This window comes from Mycteria americana, chromosome 7, assembly GCF_035582795.1.
Source record: "Mycteria americana isolate JAX WOST 10 ecotype Jacksonville Zoo and Gardens chromosome 7, USCA_MyAme_1.0, whole genome shotgun sequence".
Lineage (NCBI taxonomy): Eukaryota > Metazoa > Chordata > Aves > Ciconiiformes > Ciconiidae > Mycteria > Mycteria americana.
The window spans coordinates 35,479,120-35,497,498 of record NC_134371.1 but is presented as its reverse complement, the minus strand read 5'-3'; positions in this window follow the sequence as shown (position 1 = coordinate 35,497,498).

Below are 18,379 nucleotides of genomic sequence, written 5' to 3'. Positions count from 1 at the left end.
AAAAGTCCTTGACTAGTGCCGCAACAACTAAAACATCTCTGTATTATCAACACTGTTTTCAGCCCAAATCCAAAACATGGCCCCATACCAGCCCCTATAAAGAAAATTAACTCTATCTATCTCAGCTAAAACCAGGACAACGGGAAAGACACGGACCTGTTGGAGCGGGTCCAGAGGAGGGCCCCAAAAATGATCAAAATGATCAGAGGGCTGGAACAGGTCTCCTATGGAGAAAGGCCGAGAGAGTTGGGGTTGTTCAGCCTGGAGAAGGCAAGGCTCCAGGGAGACCTTATTGCGGCCTTTCCCTATATAAAGAGGGCACAGGCACCTTGTGCGGGCCCCTCCCAGGGCTGTTGCGGCAGAGCCATCAGCCCTGAGGTCCAGGCAGCACACCCACCACCACGAGCCATGGGCAGCAGCTCTCCGGATCAGCTCTCAGACTAAGGCAGCTAGTGCCAAGGGGTGGGACACATTCTGGGCTGCACAGGAAAAGCAGTTTGGGATGGCACAGGACTTCTTTGGGGATGTTTAGGGGAGGAACGAAAGGCGGGACAAGAGAGAGGTGCAGGTGATTTGGGGAGGAAGAGGAGTAGGGAAAATAGAGAGGCAAGGGGCTAAAACGGGCCAGTCGCGCGCCGACAGTTGGCTGGTCAGTGCGCTTGCCTGGCCACACCCTGCGCCTGACCAGTGCGGTCTGTCCTGTCTCCCTATTAAATTCCTTCCTGGCTCTGTGCTGGGGGAGGCCTCTGCGTCCTGTGTGCCTCTGCGGGGCTGTGAGTGCAGCAGCTGGGGTCAGACCATGGGGCGGAGGGCCCCTGTGTCCCTGGGGCAGCGACTGGAGCGAGCGCGGGCGTGGCAGAGAGCGTGTGAGCACCAGCGAAGGTCAAGCCGCACGGGTCGGTGAGCAGGTGACGTGGCTTGGGAGTAAGTGGGCGAGCGGGTCTCCGACGGTCAGCCCCGGGTGTGAGAGACCCGGGGTGTCTCGTAGTGAGGGCACGGTGGGTCAGCTACGGATGGGAGTCCCATCCGGCTCAGGGTCTGCACCTGCAGCTGAACAGAGGACCGTAGTCCGGAGGGGTCACTGGGATTGGGTGTATGGGGTGAGGTGCTGGCAGCGGGGGGGCGCTGCAGGGGTGGCCTCTGTGCGAGGAGACCAGGGAGGCTGCCCCGTGCCGGCCACAGCTGGTGCCAGCCGGCTCTGCAACGGCCCCAGCACAGCCACAGCTCAGCCTGTCAGCGAGGCGCCTCTGGGAAAATGTCCAGCGAAGGCCACAGGCACGACGGGGGCTGCGGGGGGGGGGGTGTGCTGGACTAGAGGACGCCAGAGGTGCCTCCTGACCTGCACCCTGCTGTGGGCCTGTGAGTCCGGGTCCCCAGGGGGCTGCCAGCAAACGGGCAGCTGCCGCGTCTCCGCGGTGACCGCCAGGCCTTTGTCACCAGGGGCGGCACTGGGCCCAGAGGCCATTGTGACAGGGGGTCCGCACGGCAACCGTGGGGGCTCTTATGGGGCCAGAGCCCTAGGGTGCCCACTCCCAGGAGAGCGGCTCCATCAGGAGGCAGCATCTCCCCTGGGTGCCCATGGCAGGTGTCCGGCAGAGGACCCCGAAGATGCCAGAGAAGCAGGAGGCGAACGCCCCCTCCCAGCCCCATGAGGGGCTGCCACTCCTGCACAAGCGCCGCCAGGTGAGGGATGGGGCTGGAGGGAGAGGCTGGCAGTGGGACGTGGGGGAGGGCTGGGGGGGAAGACAGCCAGCCATGCCTGGCCCCGGGGGTTTCTCTGGGGCAGAGCCGGTGCCGGGATGGCCGAGGCCCGCGCGGCCCCGCAGCAATACCCCAGAGGCAGAGGGCAGCTCGGAACGGAGCTCTGCCTGGCTGTCGTGGGCAGGAGCTGCCTTGATGCTGGGGGCCGAGCTTGCCAGCACTGCGGGGGCCGCTGTGCCGACGCAGCCGCCTCTATCCCGCGCCTCCTCCTTCTCCCCACAGGTGCCCCGCAGGCAGCCACAGGCAGCACCGCAGCACAGCTGGACCACGATCTCGTCCCTCCATGGGGACATGCCACTGCTCCCCGGCCCAGCGAGCTCACAGAGCACTTGGAGCCTCTGCACACAGGTAGGGAGCTGGAGGGAGACGGGGCCAAACGCCTTCCTGACCCGGGGAGGTGCTGATGGGAAGGCGGGAGGTTCCGGAGGGGACAGGTGGGACCGGCCGCCCAGCAAGCTGAGACCCCCGTGCCGTGCCTGGCAGGCTGCTCCCTGGACCTGGTGAGGGCCACGTGGGGTCCAGCCCTCTCCTAAGCCGGCTCTGGGAGCAGGGCGGCAGCCACCCGCAGGGCTGAGCGCTGCCCTCATAGCTGGCAGGATGGCCTGGGCACAGGGGGTTTCCCACTGGGATGCGGCAGAAAAGGACCACAGTCATGTGGCCTTTCTCCACATCTTCTCTTGCAGACAGACAGGCTGGAGGGCTGGGAGGCACTGCCCTGCAGCAGGGTCACGTGGCAAGACAGAGTGCCCACGCCAGACTTGCCGTCTGTCCCGAGGCTTGAAGCGACACAGGCGGCTGCACCCTGGCACGCGCTTGCAGCTCCAACAGCAGGATCTGCAAATGTCACCAAGCTGCCCGCTCTGCCAGCAGCAGCCTCCAGGTCTTCTCTGAGAGGCAGAGCACATGCCGTGGGCCTCGTGGCCAGTGGCCACCGAGAGCTTGTGCCACCTGCTCGGGGCATCCTGGATGACTGGAGCATGGCAGCGAGGGCTGAGAGATGGGGGCCTGTCCCACACAGCCCCACAACCCATGACGTTGCTCTGGGGTCCTCAGTCCAGGCGTTTGCGTCAGGGGTCGCGAGTCACGCTGTGGCCGCAAGCTGGGAACCCGGCCAGCAGCTGGCGGCGCAGGGGCACCTTGCGCTCACCACTGGTCTGGCGTCACCGGCAAGAACAGCCCAGGTGCAGGCCGCATGGGGTTGCAGGGCCCCTGCAGCTCAGCCAGGGCCTGATCCCCATGCTCAATGGGGCACCAGGGCTGCTGGCGAGGCCTGTGAACCAGTTTCCCCGGGGAGGTGCACCGAAGGGCTCTGGGAATGGTCGCTGGCAAGGCAGGGCCATCGCCTGCCACCCTTGCGGCTTGTACACGGCAAGCCGCTGCGCACAGGGCCTGAGGATGCTCTGAAGCGTCTTGTGGTGGTGCAGATCAAGGCGGAGGATCTGGAGGAGCTGGAGGAGGAGGATGACGACGAAACGTATGAAGACCTGTCAGGAGAGAGTCTGCTGGAGGAAGACGTCTCCATCCACACCATCTGCGTCAGCCCCAGTCTGCCAAGACCCAGCCAGGAGCCAGAGGCAGGCCCCCAGAAGGTGCCTGGCTCGCCCGACAGCAAGGCCCGAGAGGCTGCAGAAGAGGCAGACGGCTACTCAGAGTGTGCGTCTCCTGCCCTGTCAGAAGACTCAGATGCAGAGCCAGCAGACTCTCACCTGGCTGGAGGTCCCAGGGACCAGGGGCACAGCAAGCCTCTCCCCACATCAGCACCTGAGGACACCGGCTTCTCAACTTCTCCATCGCCTGGAGGCTCCTGTGAGGAGAGTCCAAGTGCGACTCTCCCTGCATCAGCGCCGGAAGATGCACAGTCGTTGGCTCCTCCCTTGCCTGTGGCCATGCCCCAGGCGGCAGATGATGGTGCTGAAACTGTCGGCACTGCTCAGGGCATCCTGAGTGACCAGGGCTTTGTAGCGAGGGCTGAAGGCCAGGGCTCTGCCTCTGATGGCCCCGTGACCTGGTACGCTCTTCTGGAGGAGCTGCTGGAAGAGTGGGAAGAGGAAGAGGTCCCTGACAGAGAGGCTGCGGGAGAGGGAGACGGCGACCCACCGAGCGCATCTCTTGTCCCATTAAAAGACGAAGAGGCGGAGCCAGCAGCTTCTCCCCTGGCCAGAGATCCCTGGGATGAGGGGCACAGAACACCTGTCGTCACAGCAGTGCCGGCAGATGCACAGCTGTCGGCTTCTGCCTTGCCTGCAGACCCCATGGAGAAGGCCGACGCAGCACGCACGGAGGCTAGCCATGCCCAGGCCACCGCTCCCCAGGAAGAGCCCCTTTTGGCTGGGGGTCTGGCTGGGGCTTGCCCGGTGCCTGCCCAGCCCCTCGCCTACAGCTCTCCTTCCCCCACAGGCATCACTGCCCTCCCGCACCCCCCGGCTCGCCAGCGATGGCGCTCCGTCGTCAGGACGGCCCGTCGGGCTCTGCGCTGGGCTTCCTCCTGGTGCTGCCTCACGGGACAAGGAGAGCAGCAGCGCCCAGCTGCCAGCGCCACGTGGGTCCTCGAAGACGTCCGCTGCCCCTAAGGATGCGCATTGCTCGAGAGGGAGTGGCATGGGGAGGCATGCAACGGATGGATGATGCCCAAGGCAGTCAGCTGCCCCAAGGACGTCCTGCTGCCGGCCTCAACAGTCTGTGGCCGCTTTCTGCTCTAAATAAAAGCCTGGGGAGCCTTTTCCCCAGTGCTCCTCTGTGCCGGGTCCAATTCTGTACCAAGTGTCCTTGTCTCTCTCCTCGGTTGCCAAAGAGCTCACTTTAATACGCTCTAGGTGGCCCGTGTCGGCCTGGACCTGGCCAGCCTGAGCCTGGACACGGTGCCTGGGTGCAGTCTCTTCCAGGCCCGGTGGCATGGAGGAATGCCCCCCACTGCGGTGCCACCTGCCTCCTTGCAAGCAAAGCCCGGTCTGCGGGACTGCCCTTGGCTGCCCACGCACACTGGAGTGGGCCCATGTGAACCTCATGAGGTTCAACAGGCCAGGTGCAAGGTCCTGCACCTGGACAGGGGCGCTCCCCAGTGTCAACACACGCGGGGGGGATGAAGGCATTGAGAACAGCCCTGCGGAGAAGGACGTGGGGGTACTGGCGGGTGGCAAATTGGACGTGAGCTGGCAACGTGTGCTTGCAGCCTAGAAAGCCAAGTGTATCCTGGGCTGCATCAGAAGAAGCAAGGCCAGCAGGTCGAGGCAGGTGATTCTGCCCTTCTGCGCCGCTCTGGTGAGACCCCAGCTGGAGTACTGCGTCCAGCTCTGGAGTCCCCAGTACAGGTGTCGTGGTTTAACCCTAGCCAGCAAGTAAGCACCACACAGCCGCTCGCTCACTCCCCCCCGGTGGGATGGGGCAGAGAATCGGAAGAGTAAAAGTGAGAAAACTCGTGGGTTGAGATAAAGACAGTTTAATAGGGAAAGCAAAAGCCGCGCACGCAAGCAAAGCAAAACAAGGAAGTCATTCACTGCTTCCCGTGGGCAGGCAGGTGTTCGGCCATCTCCAGCAAAGCAGGGCTCCATCACGCGTAACAGTTACTTGGGAAGACAAACGCCATCACTCCGAACGTTCCCCCTTCCTCCTTCTTCCCCAGCTTTATATACTGAGCATGACGTCATATGGTGTGGAATAGCCCTTTGGTCAGTTTGGATCAACCTTGCTGGCTGTGTGCCCTCCCCACTTCTTCTGCACCTGGCAGAGCATGGGAAGCTGAAAAGTCCTTGACTAGTGCCGCAACAACTAAAACATCTCTGTATTATCAACACTGTTTTCAGCCCAAATCCAAAACATGGCCCCATACCAGCCCCTATAAAGAAAATTAACTCTATCTATCTCAGCTAAAACCAGGACAACGGGAAAGACACGGACCTGTTGGAGCGGGTCCAGAGGAGGGCCCCAAAAATGATCAAAATGATCAGAGGGCTGGAACAGGTCTCCTATGGAGAAAGGCCGAGAGAGTTGGGGTTGTTCAGCCTGGAGAAGGCAAGGCTCCAGGGAGACCTTATTGCGGCCTTTCCCTATATAAAGAGGGCACAGGCACCTTGTGCGGGCCCCTCCCAGGGCTGTTGCGGCAGAGCCATCAGCCCTGAGGTCCAGGCAGCACACCCACCACCACGAGCCATGGGCAGCAGCTCTCCGGATCAGCTCTCAGACTAAGGCAGCTAGTGCCAAGGGGTGGGACACATTCTGGGCTGCACAGGAAAAGCAGTTTGGGATGGCACAGGACTTCTTTGGGGATGTTTAGGGGAGGAACGAAAGGCGGGACAAGAGAGAGGTGCAGGTGATTTGGGGAGGAAGAGGAGTAGGGAAAATAGAGAGGCAAGGGGCTAAAACGGGCCAGTCGCGCGCCGACAGTTGGCTGGTCAGTGCGCTTGCCTGGCCACACCCTGCGCCTGACCAGTGCGGTCTGTCCTGTCTCCCTATTAAATTCCTTCCTGGCTCTGTGCTGGGGGAGGCCTCTGCGTCCTGTGTGCCTCTGCGGGGCTGTGAGTGCAGCAGCTGGGGTCAGACCATGGGGCGGAGGGCCCCTGTGTCCCTGGGGCAGCGACTGGAGCGAGCGCGGGCGTGGCAGAGAGCGTGTGAGCACCAGCGAAGGTCAAGCCGCACGGGTCGGTGAGCAGGTGACGTGGCTTGGGAGTAAGTGGGCGAGCGGGTCTCCGACGGTCAGCCCCGGGTGTGAGAGACCCGGGGTGTCTCGTAGTGAGGGCACGGTGGGTCAGCTACGGATGGGAGTCCCATCCGGCTCAGGGTCTGCACCTGCAGCTGAGCAGAGGACCGTAGTCCGGAGGGGTCACTGGGATTGGGTGTATGGGGTGAGGTGCTGGCAGCGGGGGGGCGCTGCAGGGGTGGCCTCTGTGCGAGGAGACCAGGGAGGCTGCCCCGTGCCGGCCACAGCTGGTGCCAGCCGGCTCTGCAACGGCCCCAGCACAGCCACAGCTCAGCCTGTCAGCGAGGCGCCTCTGGGAAAATGTCCAGCGAAGGCCACAGGCACGACGGGGGCTGCGGGGGGGGGGGTGTGCTGGACTAGAGGACGCCAGAGGTGCCTCCTGACCTGCACCCTGCTGTGGGCCTGTGAGTCCGGGTCCCCAGGGGGCTGCCAGCAAACGGGCAGCTGCCGCGTCTCCGCGGTGACCGCCAGGCCTTTGTCACCAGGGGCGGCACTGGGCCCAGAGGCCATTGTGACAGGGGGTCCGCACGGCAACCGTGGGGGCTCTTATGGGGCCAGAGCCCTAGGGTGCCCACTCCCAGGAGAGCGGCTCCATCAGGAGGCAGCATCTCCCCTGGGTGCCCATGGCAGGTGTCCGGCAGAGGACCCCGAAGATGCCAGAGAAGCAGGAGGCGAACGCCCCCTCCCAGCCCCATGAGGGGCTGCCACTCCTGCACAAGCGCCGCCAGGTGAGGGATGGGGCTGGAGGGAGAGGCTGGCAGTGGGACGTGGGGGAGGGCTGGGGGGGAAGACAGCCAGCCATGCCTGGCCCCGGGGGTTTCTCTGGGGCAGAGCCGGTGCCGGGATGGCCGAGGCCCGCGCGGCCCCGCAGCAATACCCCAGAGGCAGAGGGCAGCTCGGAACGGAGCTCTGCCTGGCTGTCGTGGGCAGGAGCTGCCTTGATGCTGGGGGCCGAGCTTGCCAGCACTGCGGGGGCCGCTGTGCCGACGCAGCCGCCTCTATCCCGCGCCTCCTCCTTCTCCCCACAGGTGCCCCGCAGGCAGCCACAGGCAGCACCGCAGCACAGCTGGACCACGATCTCGTCCCTCCATGGGGACATGCCACTGCTCCCCGGCCCAGCGAGCTCACAGAGCACTTGGAGCCTCTGCACACAGGTAGGGAGCTGGAGGGAGACGGGGCCAAACGCCTTCCTGACCCGGGGAGGTGCTGATGGGAAGGCGGGAGGTTCCGGAGGGGACAGGTGGGACCGGCCGCCCAGCAAGCTGAGACCCCCGTGCCGTGCCTGGCAGGCTGCTCCCTGGACCTGGTGAGGGCCACGTGGGGTCCAGCCCTCTCCTAAGCCGGCTCTGGGAGCAGGGCGGCAGCCACCCGCAGGGCTGAGCGCTGCCCTCATAGCTGGCAGGATGGCCTGGGCACAGGGGGTTTCCCACTGGGATGCGGCAGAAAAGGACCACAGTCATGTGGCCTTTCTCCACATCTTCTCTTGCAGACAGACAGGCTGGAGGGCTGGGAGGCACTGCCCTGCAGCAGGGTCACGTGGCAAGACAGAGTGCCCACGCCAGACTTGCCGTCTGTCCCGAGGCTTGAAGCGACACAGGCGGCTGCACCCTGGCACGCGCTTGCAGCTCCAACAGCAGGATCTGCAAATGTCACCAAGCTGCCCGCTCTGCCAGCAGCAGCCTCCAGGTCTTCTCTGAGAGGCAGAGCACATGCCGTGGGCCTCGTGGCCAGTGGCCACCGAGAGCTTGTGCCACCTGCTCGGGGCATCCTGGATGACTGGAGCATGGCAGCGAGGGCTGAGAGATGGGGGCCTGTCCCACACAGCCCCACAACCCATGACGTTGCTCTGGGGTCCTCAGTCCAGGCGTTTGCGTCAGGGGTCGCGAGTCACGCTGTGGCCGCAAGCTGGGAACCCGGCCAGCAGCTGGCGGCGCAGGGGCACCTTGCGCTCACCACTGGTCTGGCGTCACCGGCAAGAACAGCCCAGGTGCAGGCCGCATGGGGTTGCAGGGCCCCTGCAGCTCAGCCAGGGCCTGATCCCCATGCTCAATGGGGCACCAGGGCTGCTGGCGAGGCCTGTGAACCAGCTTCCCCGGGGAGGTGCACCGAAGGGCTCTGGGAACGGTCGCTGGCAAGGCAGGGCCATCGCCTGCCACCCTTGCGGCTTGTACACGGCAAGCCGCTGCGCACAGGGCCTGAGGATGCTCTGAAGCGTCTTGTGGTGGTGCAGATCAAGGCGGAGGATCTGGAGGAGCTGGAGGAGGAGGATGACGACGAAACGTATGAAGACCTGTCAGGAGAGAGTCTGCTGGAGGAAGACGTCTCCATCCACACCATCTGCGTCAGCCCCAGTCTGCCAAGACCCAGCCAGGAGCCAGAGGCAGGCCCCCAGAAGGTGCCTGGCTCGCCCGACAGCAAGGCCCGAGAGGCTGCAGAAGAGGCAGACGGCTACGCAGAGTGTGCGTCTCCTGCCCTGTCAGAAGACTCAGATGCAGAGCCAGCAGACTCTCACCTGGCTGGAGGTCCCAGGGACCAGGGGCACAGCAAGCCTCTCCCCACATCAGCACCTGAGGACACCGGCTTCTCAACTTCTCCATCGCCTGGAGGCTCCTGTGAGGAGAGTCCAAGTGCGACTCTCCCTGCATCAGCGCCGGAAGATGCACAGTCGTTGGCTCCTCCCTTGCCTGTGGCCATGCCCCAGGCGGCAGATGATGGTGCTGAAACTGTCGGCACTGCTCAGGGCATCCTGAGTGACCAGGGCTTTGTAGCGAGGGCTGAAGGCCAGGGCTCTGCCTCTGATGGCCCCGTGACCTGGTACGCTCTTCTGGAGGAGCTGCTGGAAGAGTGGGAAGAGGAAGAGGTCCCTGACAGAGAGGCTGCGGGAGAGGGAGACGGCGACCCACCGAGCGCATCTCTTGTCCCATTAAAAGACGAAGAGGCGGAGCCAGCAGCTTCTCCCCTGGCCAGAGATCCCTGGGATGAGGGGCACAGAGCACCTGTCGTCACAGCAGTGCCGGCAGATGCACAGCTGTCGGCTTCTGCCTTGCCTGCAGACCCCATGGAGAAGGCCGACGCAGCACGCACGGAGGCTAGCCATGCCCAGGCCACCGCTCCCCAGGAAGAGCCCCTTTTGGCTGGGGGTCTGGCTGGGGCTTGCCCGGTGCCTGCCCAGCCCCTCGCCTACAGCTCTCCTTCCCCCACAGGCATCACTGCCCTCCCGCACCCCCCGGCTCGCCAGCGATGGCGCTCCGTCGTCAGGACGGCCCGTCGGGCTCTGCGCTGGGCTTCCTCCTGGTGCTGCCTCACGGGACAAGGAGAGCAGCAGCGCCCAGCTGCCAGCGCCACGTGGGTCCTCGAAGACGTCCGCTGCCCCTAAGGATGCGCATTGCTCGAGAGGGAGTGGCATGGGGAGGCATGCAACGGATGGATGATGCCCAAGGCAGTCAGCTGCCCCAAGGATGTCCTGCTGCCGGCCTCAACAGTCTGTGGCCGCTTTCTGCTCTAAATAAAAGCCTGGGGAGCCTTTTCCCCAGTGCTCCTCTGTGCCGGGTCCAATTCTGTACCAAGTGTCCTTGTCTCTCTCCTCGGTTGCCAAAGAGCTCACTTTAATACGCTCTAGGTGGCCCGTGTCGGCCTGGACCTGGCCAGCCTGAGCCTGGACACGGTGCCTGGGTGCAGTCTCTTCCAGGCCCGGTGGCATGGAGGAATGCCCCCCACTGCGGTGCCACCTGCCTCCTTGCAAGCAAAGCCCGGTCTGCGGGACTGCCCTTGGCTGCCCACGCACACTGGAGTGGGCCCATGTGAACCTCATGAGGTTCAACAGGCCAGGTGCAAGGTCCTGCACCTGGACAGGGGCGCTCCCCAGTGTCAACACACGCGGGGGGGATGAAGGCATTGAGAACAGCCCTGCGGAGAAGGACGTGGGGGTACTGGCGGGTGGCAAATTGGACGTGAGCTGGCAACGTGTGCTTGCAGCCTAGAAAGCCAAGTGTATCCTGGGCTGCATCAGAAGAAGCAAGGCCAGCAGGTCGAGGCAGGTGATTCTGCCCTTCTGCGCCGCTCTGGTGAGACCCCAGCTGGAGTACTGCGTCCAGCTCTGGAGTCCCCAGTACAGGTGTCGTGGTTTAACCCTAGCCAGCAAGTAAGCACCACACAGCCGCTCGCTCACTCCCCCCCGGTGGGATGGGGCAGAGAATCGGAAGAGTAAAAGTGAGAAAACTCGTGGGTTGAGATAAAGACAGTTTAATAGGGAAAGCAAAAGCCGCGCACGCAAGCAAAGCAAAACAAGGAAGTCATTCACTGCTTCCCGTGGGCAGGCAGGTGTTCGGCCATCTCCAGCAAAGCAGGGCTCCATCACGCGTAACAGTTACTTGGGAAGACAAACGCCATCACTCCGAACGTTCCCCCTTCCTCCTTCTTCCCCAGCTTTATATACTGAGCATGACGTCATATGGTGTGGAATAGCCCTTTGGTCAGTTTGGATCAACCTTGCTGGCTGTGTGCCCTCCCCACTTCTTCTGCACCTGGCAGAGCATGGGAAGCTGAAAAGTCCTTGACTAGTGCCGCAACAACTAAAACATCTCTGTATTATCAACACTGTTTTCAGCCCAAATCCAAAACATGGCCCCATACCAGCCCCTATAAAGAAAATTAACTCTATCTATCTCAGCTAAAACCAGGACAACGGGAAAGACACGGACCTGTTGGAGCGGGTCCAGAGGAGGGCCCCAAAAATGATCAAAATGATCAGAGGGCTGGAACAGGTCTCCTATGGAGAAAGGCCGAGAGAGTTGGGGTTGTTCAGCCTGGAGAAGGCAAGGCTCCAGGGAGACCTTATTGCGGCCTTTCCCTATATAAAGAGGGCACAGGCACCTTGTGCGGGCCCCTCCCAGGGCTGTTGCGGCAGAGCCATCAGCCCTGAGGTCCAGGCAGCACACCCACCACCACGAGCCATGGGCAGCAGCTCTCCGGATCAGCTCTCAGACTAAGGCAGCTAGTGCCAAGGGGTGGGACACATTCTGGGCTGCACAGGAAAAGCAGTTTGGGATGGCACAGGACTTCTTTGGGGATGTTTAGGGGAGGAACGAAAGGCGGGACAAGAGAGAGGTGCAGGTGATTTGGGGAGGAAGAGGAGTAGGGAAAATAGAGAGGCAAGGGGCTAAAACGGGCCAGTCGCGCGCCGACAGTTGGCTGGTCAGTGCGCTTGCCTGGCCACACCCTGCGCCTGACCAGTGCGGTCTGTCCTGTCTCCCTATTAAATTCCTTCCTGGCTCTGTGCTGGGGGAGGCCTCTGCGTCCTGTGTGCCTCTGCGGGGCTGTGAGTGCAGCAGCTGGGGTCAGACCATGGGGCGGAGGGCCCCTGTGTCCCTGGGGCAGCGACTGGAGCGAGCGCGGGCGTGGCAGAGAGCGTGTGAGCACCAGCGAAGGTCAAGCCGCACGGGTCGGTGAGCAGGTGACGTGGCTTGGGAGTAAGTGGGCGAGCGGGTCTCCGACGGTCAGCCCCGGGTGTGAGAGACCCGGGGTGTCTCGTAGTGAGGGCACGGTGGGTCAGCTACGGATGGGAGTCCCATCCGGCTCAGGGTCTGCACCTGCAGCTGAACAGAGGACCGTAGTCCGGAGGGGTCACTGGGATTGGGTGTATGGGGTGAGGTGCTGGCAGCGGGGGGGCGCTGCAGGGGTGGCCTCTGTGCGAGGAGACCAGGGAGGCTGCCCCGTGCCGGCCACAGCTGGTGCCAGCCGGCTCTGCAACGGCCCCAGCACAGCCACAGCTCAGCCTGTCAGCGAGGCGCCTCTGGGAAAATGTCCAGCGAAGGCCACAGGCACGACGGGGGCTGCGGGGGGGGGGGTGTGCTGGACTAGAGGACGCCAGAGGTGCCTCCTGACCTGCACCCTGCTGTGGGCCTGTGAGTCCGGGTCCCCAGGGGGCTGCCAGCAAACGGGCAGCTGCCGCGTCTCCGCGGTGACCGCCAGGCCTTTGTCACCAGGGGCGGCACTGGGCCCAGAGGCCATTGTGACAGGGGGTCCGCACGGCAACCGTGGGGGCTCTTATGGGGCCAGAGCCCTAGGGTGCCCACTCCCAGGAGAGCGGCTCCATCAGGAGGCAGCATCTCCCCTGGGTGCCCATGGCAGGTGTCCGGCAGAGGACCCCGAAGATGCCAGAGAAGCAGGAGGCGAACGCCCCCTCCCAGCCCCATGAGGGGCTGCCACTCCTGCACAAGCGCCGCCAGGTGAGGGATGGGGCTGGAGGGAGAGGCTGGCAGTGGGACGTGGGGGAGGGCTGGGGGGGAAGACAGCCAGCCATGCCTGGCCCCGGGGGTTTCTCTGGGGCAGAGCCGGTGCCGGGATGGCCGAGGCCCGCGCGGCCCCGCAGCAATACCCCAGAGGCAGAGGGCAGCTCGGAACGGAGCTCTGCCTGGCTGTCGTGGGCAGGAGCTGCCTTGATGCTGGGGGCCGAGCTTGCCAGCACTGCGGGGGCCGCTGTGCCGACGCAGCCGCCTCTATCCCGCGCCTCCTCCTTCTCCCCACAGGTGCCCCGCAGGCAGCCACAGGCAGCACCGCAGCACAGCTGGACCACGATCTCGTCCCTCCATGGGGACATGCCACTGCTCCCCGGCCCAGCGAGCTCACAGAGCACTTGGAGCCTCTGCACACAGGTAGGGAGCTGGAGGGAGACGGGGCCAAACGCCTTCCTGACCCGGGGAGGTGCTGATGGGAAGGCGGGAGGTTCCGGAGGGGACAGGTGGGACCGGCCGCCCAGCAAGCTGAGACCCCCGTGCCGTGCCTGGCAGGCTGCTCCCTGGACCTGGTGAGGGCCACGTGGGGTCCAGCCCTCTCCTAAGCCAGCTCTGGGAGCAGGGCGGCAGCCACCCGCAGGGCTGAGCGCTGCCCTCATAGCTGGCAGGATGGCCTGGGCACAGGGGGTTTCCCACTGGGATGCGGCAGAAAAGGACCACAGTCATGTGGCCTTTCTCCACATCTTCTCTTGCAGACAGACAGGCTGGAGGGCTGGGAGGCACTGCCCTGCAGCAGGGTCACGTGGCAAGACAGAGTGCCCACGCCAGACTTGCCGTCTGTCCCGAGGCTTGAAGCGACACAGGCGGCTGCACCCTGGCACGCGCTTGCAGCTCCAACAGCAGGATCTGCAAATGTCACCAAGCTGCCCGCTCTGCCAGCAGCAGCCTCCAGGTCTTCTCTGAGAGGCAGAGCACATGCCGTGGGCCTCGTGGCCAGTGGCCACCGAGAGCTTGTGCCACCTGCTCGGGGCATCCTGGATGACTGGAGCATGGCAGCGAGGGCTGAGAGATGGGGGCCTGTCCCACACAGCCCCACAACCCATGACGTTGCTCTGGGGTCCTCAGTCCAGGCGTTTGCGTCAGGGGTCGCGAGTCACGCTGTGGCCGCAAGCTGGGAACCCGGCCAGCAGCTGGCGGCGCAGGGGCACCTTGCGCTCACCACTGGTCTGGCGTCACCGGCAAGAACAGCCCAGGTGCAGGCCGCATGGGGTTGCAGGGCCCCTGCAGCTCAGCCAGGGCCTGATCCCCATGCTCAGTGGGGCACCAGGGCTGCTGGCGAGGCCTGTGAACCAGTTTCCCCGGGGAGGTGCACCGAAGGGCTCTGGGAACGGTCGCTGGCAAGGCAGGGCCATCGCCTGCCACCCTTGCGGCTTGTACACGGCAAGCCGCTGCGCACAGGGCCTGAGGATGCTCTGAAGCGTCTTGTGGTGGTGCAGATCAAGGCGGAGGATCTGGAGGAGCTGGAGGAGGAGGATGACGACGAAACGTATGAAGACCTGTCAGGAGAGAGTCTGCTGGAGGAAGACGTCTCCATCCACACCATCTGCGTCAGCCCCAGTCTGCCAAGACCCAGCCAGGAGCCAGAGGCAGGCCCCCAGAAGGTGCCTGGCTCGCCCGACAGCAAGGCCCGAGAGGCTGCAGAAGAGGCAGACGGCTACTCAGAGTGTGCGTCTCCTGCCCTGTCAGAAGACTCAGATGCAGAGCCAGCAGACTCTCACCTGGCTGGAGGTCCCAGGGACCAGGGGCACAGCAAGCCTCTCCCCACATCAGCACCTGAGGACACCGGCTTCTCAACTTCTCCATCGCCTGGAGGCTCCTGTGAGGAGAGTCCAAGTGCGACTCTCCCTGCATCAGCGCCGGAAGATGCACAGTCGTTGGCTCCTCCCTTGCCTGTGGCCATGCCCCAGGCGGCAGATGATGGTGCTGAAACTGTCGGCACTGCTCAGGGCATCCTGAGTGACCAGGGCTTTGTAGCGAGGGCTGAAGGCCAGGGCTCTGCCTCTGATGGCCCCGTGACCTGGTACGCTCTTCTGGAGGAGCTGCTGGAAGAGTGGGAAGAGGAAGAGGTCCCTGACAGAGAGGCTGCGGGAGAGGGAGACGGCGACCCACCGAGCGCATCTCTTGTCCCATTAAAAGACGAAGAGGCGGAGCCAGCAGCTTCTCCCCTGGCCAGAGATCCCTGGGATGAGGGGCACAGAGCACCTGTCGTCACAGCAGTGCCGGCAGATGCACAGCTGTCGGCTTCTGCCTTGCCTGCAGACCCCATGGAGAAGGCCGACGCAGCACGCACGGAGGCTAGCCATGCCCAGGCCACCGCTCCCCAGGAAGAGCCCCTTTTGGCTGGGGGTCTGGCTGGGGCTTGCCCGGTGCCTGCCCAGCCCCTCGCCTACAGCTCTCCTTCCCCCACAGGCATCACTGCCCTCCCGCACCCCCCGGCTCGCCAGCGATGGCGCTCCGTCGTCAGGACAGCCCGTCGGGCTCTGCGCTGGGCTTCCTCCTGGTGCTGCCTCACGGGACAAGGAGAGCAGCAGCGCCCAGCTGCCAGCGCCACGTGGGTCCTCGAAGACGTCCGCTGCCCCTAAGGATGCGCATTGCTCGAGAGGGAGTGGCATGGGGAGGCATGCAACGGATGGATGATGCCCAAGGCAGTCAGCTGCCCCAAGGACGTCCTGCTGCCGGCCTCAACAGTCTGTGGCCGCTTTCTGCTCTAAATAAAAGCCTGGGGAGCCTTTTCCCCAGTGCTCCTCTGTGCCGGGTCCAATTCTGTACCAAGTGTCCTTGTCTCTCTCCTCGCTTGCCAAAGAGCTCACTTTAATACGCTCTAGGTGGCCCGTGTCGGCCTGGACCTGGCCAGCCTGAGCCTGGACACGGTGCCTGGGTGCAGTCTCTTCCAGGCCCGGTGGCATGGAGGAATGCCCCCCACTGCGGTGCCACCTGCCTCCTTGCAAGCAAAGCCCGGTCTGCGGGACTGCCCTTGGCTGCCCACGCACACTGGAGTGGGCCCATGTGAACCTCATGAGGTTCAGCAGGCCAGGTGCAAGGTCCTGCACCTGGACAGGGGCGCTCCCCAGTGTCAACACACGCGGGGGGGATGAAGGCATTGAGAACAGCCCTGCGGAGAAGGACGTGGGGGTACTGGCGGGTGGCAAATTGGACGTGAGCTGGCAACGTGTGCTTGCAGCCTAGAAAGCCAAGTGTATCCTGGGCTGCATCAGAAGAAGCAAGGCCAGCAGGTCGAGGCAGGTGATTCTGCCCTTCTGCGCCGCTCTGGTGAGACCCCAGCTGGAGTACTGCGTCCAGCTCTGGAGTCCCCAGTACAGGTGTCGTGGTTTAACCCTAGCCAGCAAGTAAGCACCACACAGCTGCTCGCTCACTCCCCCCCGGTGGGATGGGGCAGAGAATCGGAAGAGTAAAAGTGAGAAAACTCGTGGGTTGAGATAAAGACAGTTTAATAGGGAAAGCAAAAGCCGCGCACGCAAGCAAAGCAAAACAAGGAAGTCATTCACTGCTTCCCGTGGGCAGGCAGGTGTTCGGCCATCTCCAGCAAAGCAGGGCTCCATCACGCGTAACAGTTACTTGGGAAGACAAACGCCATCACTCCGAACGTTCCCCCTTCCTCCTTCTTCCCCAGCTTTATATACTGAGCATGACGTCATATGGTGTGGAATAGCCCTTTGGTCAGTTTGGATCAACCTTGCTGGCTGTGTGCCCTCCCCACTTCTTCTGCACCTGGCAGAGCATGGGAAGCTGAAAAGTCCTTGACTAGTGCCGCAACAACTAAAACATCTCTGTATTATCAACACTGTTTTCAGCCCAAATCCAAAACATGGCCCCATACCAGCCCCTATAAAGAAAATTAACTCTATCTATCTCAGCTAAAACCAGGACAACGGGAAAGACACGGACCTGTTGGAGCGGGTCCAGAGGAGGGCCCCAAAAATGATCAAAATGATCAGAGGGCTGGAACAGGTCTCCTATGGAGAAAGGCCGAGAGAGTTGGGGTTGTTCAGCCTGGAGAAGGCAAGGCTCCAGGGAGACCTTATTGCGGCCTTTCCCTATATAAAGAGGGCACAGGCACCTTGTGCGGGCCCCTCCCAGGGCTGTTGCGGCAGAGCCATCAGCCCTGAGGTCCAGGCAGCACACCCACCACCACGAGCCATGGGCAGCAGCTCTCCGGATCAGCTCTCAGACTAAGGCAGCTAGTGCCAAGGGGTGGGACACATTCTGGGCTGCACAGGAAAAGCAGTTTGGGATGGCACAGGACTTCTTTGGGGATGTTTAGGGGAGGAACGAAAGGCGGGACAAGAGAGAGGTGCAGGTGATTTGGGGAGGAAGAGGAGTAGGGAAAATAGAGAGGCAAGGGGCTAAAACGGGCCAGTCGCGCGCCGACAGTTGGCTGGTCAGTGCGCTTGCCTGGCCACACCCTGCGCCTGACCAGTGCGGTCTGTCCTGTCTCCCTATTAAATTCCTTCCTGGCTCTGTGCTGGGGGAGGCCTCTGCGTCCTGTGTGCTTCTGCGGGGCTGTGAGTGCAGCAGCTGGGGTCAGACCATGGGGCGGAGGGCCCCTGTGTCCCTGGGGCAGCGACTGGAGCGAGCGCGGGCGTGGCAGAGAGCGTGTGAGCACCAGCGAAGGTCAAGCCGCACGGGTCGGTGAGCAGGTGACGTGGCTTGGGAGTAAGTGGGCGAGCGGGTCTCCGACGGTCAGCCCCGGGTGTGAGAGACCCGGGGTGTCTCGTAGTGAGGGCACGGTGGGTCAGCTACGGATGGGAGTCCCATCCGGCTCAGGGTCTGCACCTGCAGCTGAGCAGAGGACCGTAGTCCGGAGGGGTCACTGGGATTGGGTGTATGGGGTGAGGTGCTGGCAGCGGGGGGGCGCTGCAGGGGTGGCCTCTGTGCGAGGAGACCAGGGAGGCTGCCCCGTGCCGGCCACAGCTGGTGCCAGCCGGCTCTGCAACGGCCCCAGCACAGCCACAGCTCAGCCTGTCAGCGAGGCGCCTCTGGGAAAATGTCCAGCGAAGGCCACAGGCACGACGGGGGCTGCGGGGGGGGGGGTGTGCTGGACTAGAGGACGCCAGAGGTGCCTCCTGACCTGCACCCTGCTGTGGGCCTGTGAGTCCGGGTCCCCAGGGGGCTGCCAGCAAACGGGCAGCTGCCGCGTCTCCGCGGTGACCGCCAGGCCTTTGTCACCAGGGGCGGCACTGGGCCCAGAGGCCATTGTGACAGGGGGTCCGCACGGCAACCGTGGGGGCTCTTATGGGGCCAGAGCCCTAGGGTGCCCACTCCCAGGAGAGCGGCTCCATCAGGAGGCAGCATCTCCCCTGGGTGCCCATGGCAGGTGTCCGGCAGAGGACCCCGAAGATGCCAGAGAAGCAGGAGGCGAACGCCCCCTCCCAGCCCCATGAGGGGCTGCCACTCCTGCACAAGCGCCGCCAGGTGAGGGATGGGGCTGGAGGGAGAGGCTGGCAGTGGGACGTGGGGGAGGGCTGGGGGGGAAGACAGCCAGCCATGCCTGGCCCCGGGGGTTTCTCTGGGGCAGAGCCGGTGCCGGGATGGCCGAGGCCCGCGCGGCCCCGCAGCAATACCCCAGAGGCAGAGGGCAGCTCGGAACGGAGCTCTGCCTGGCTGTCGTGGG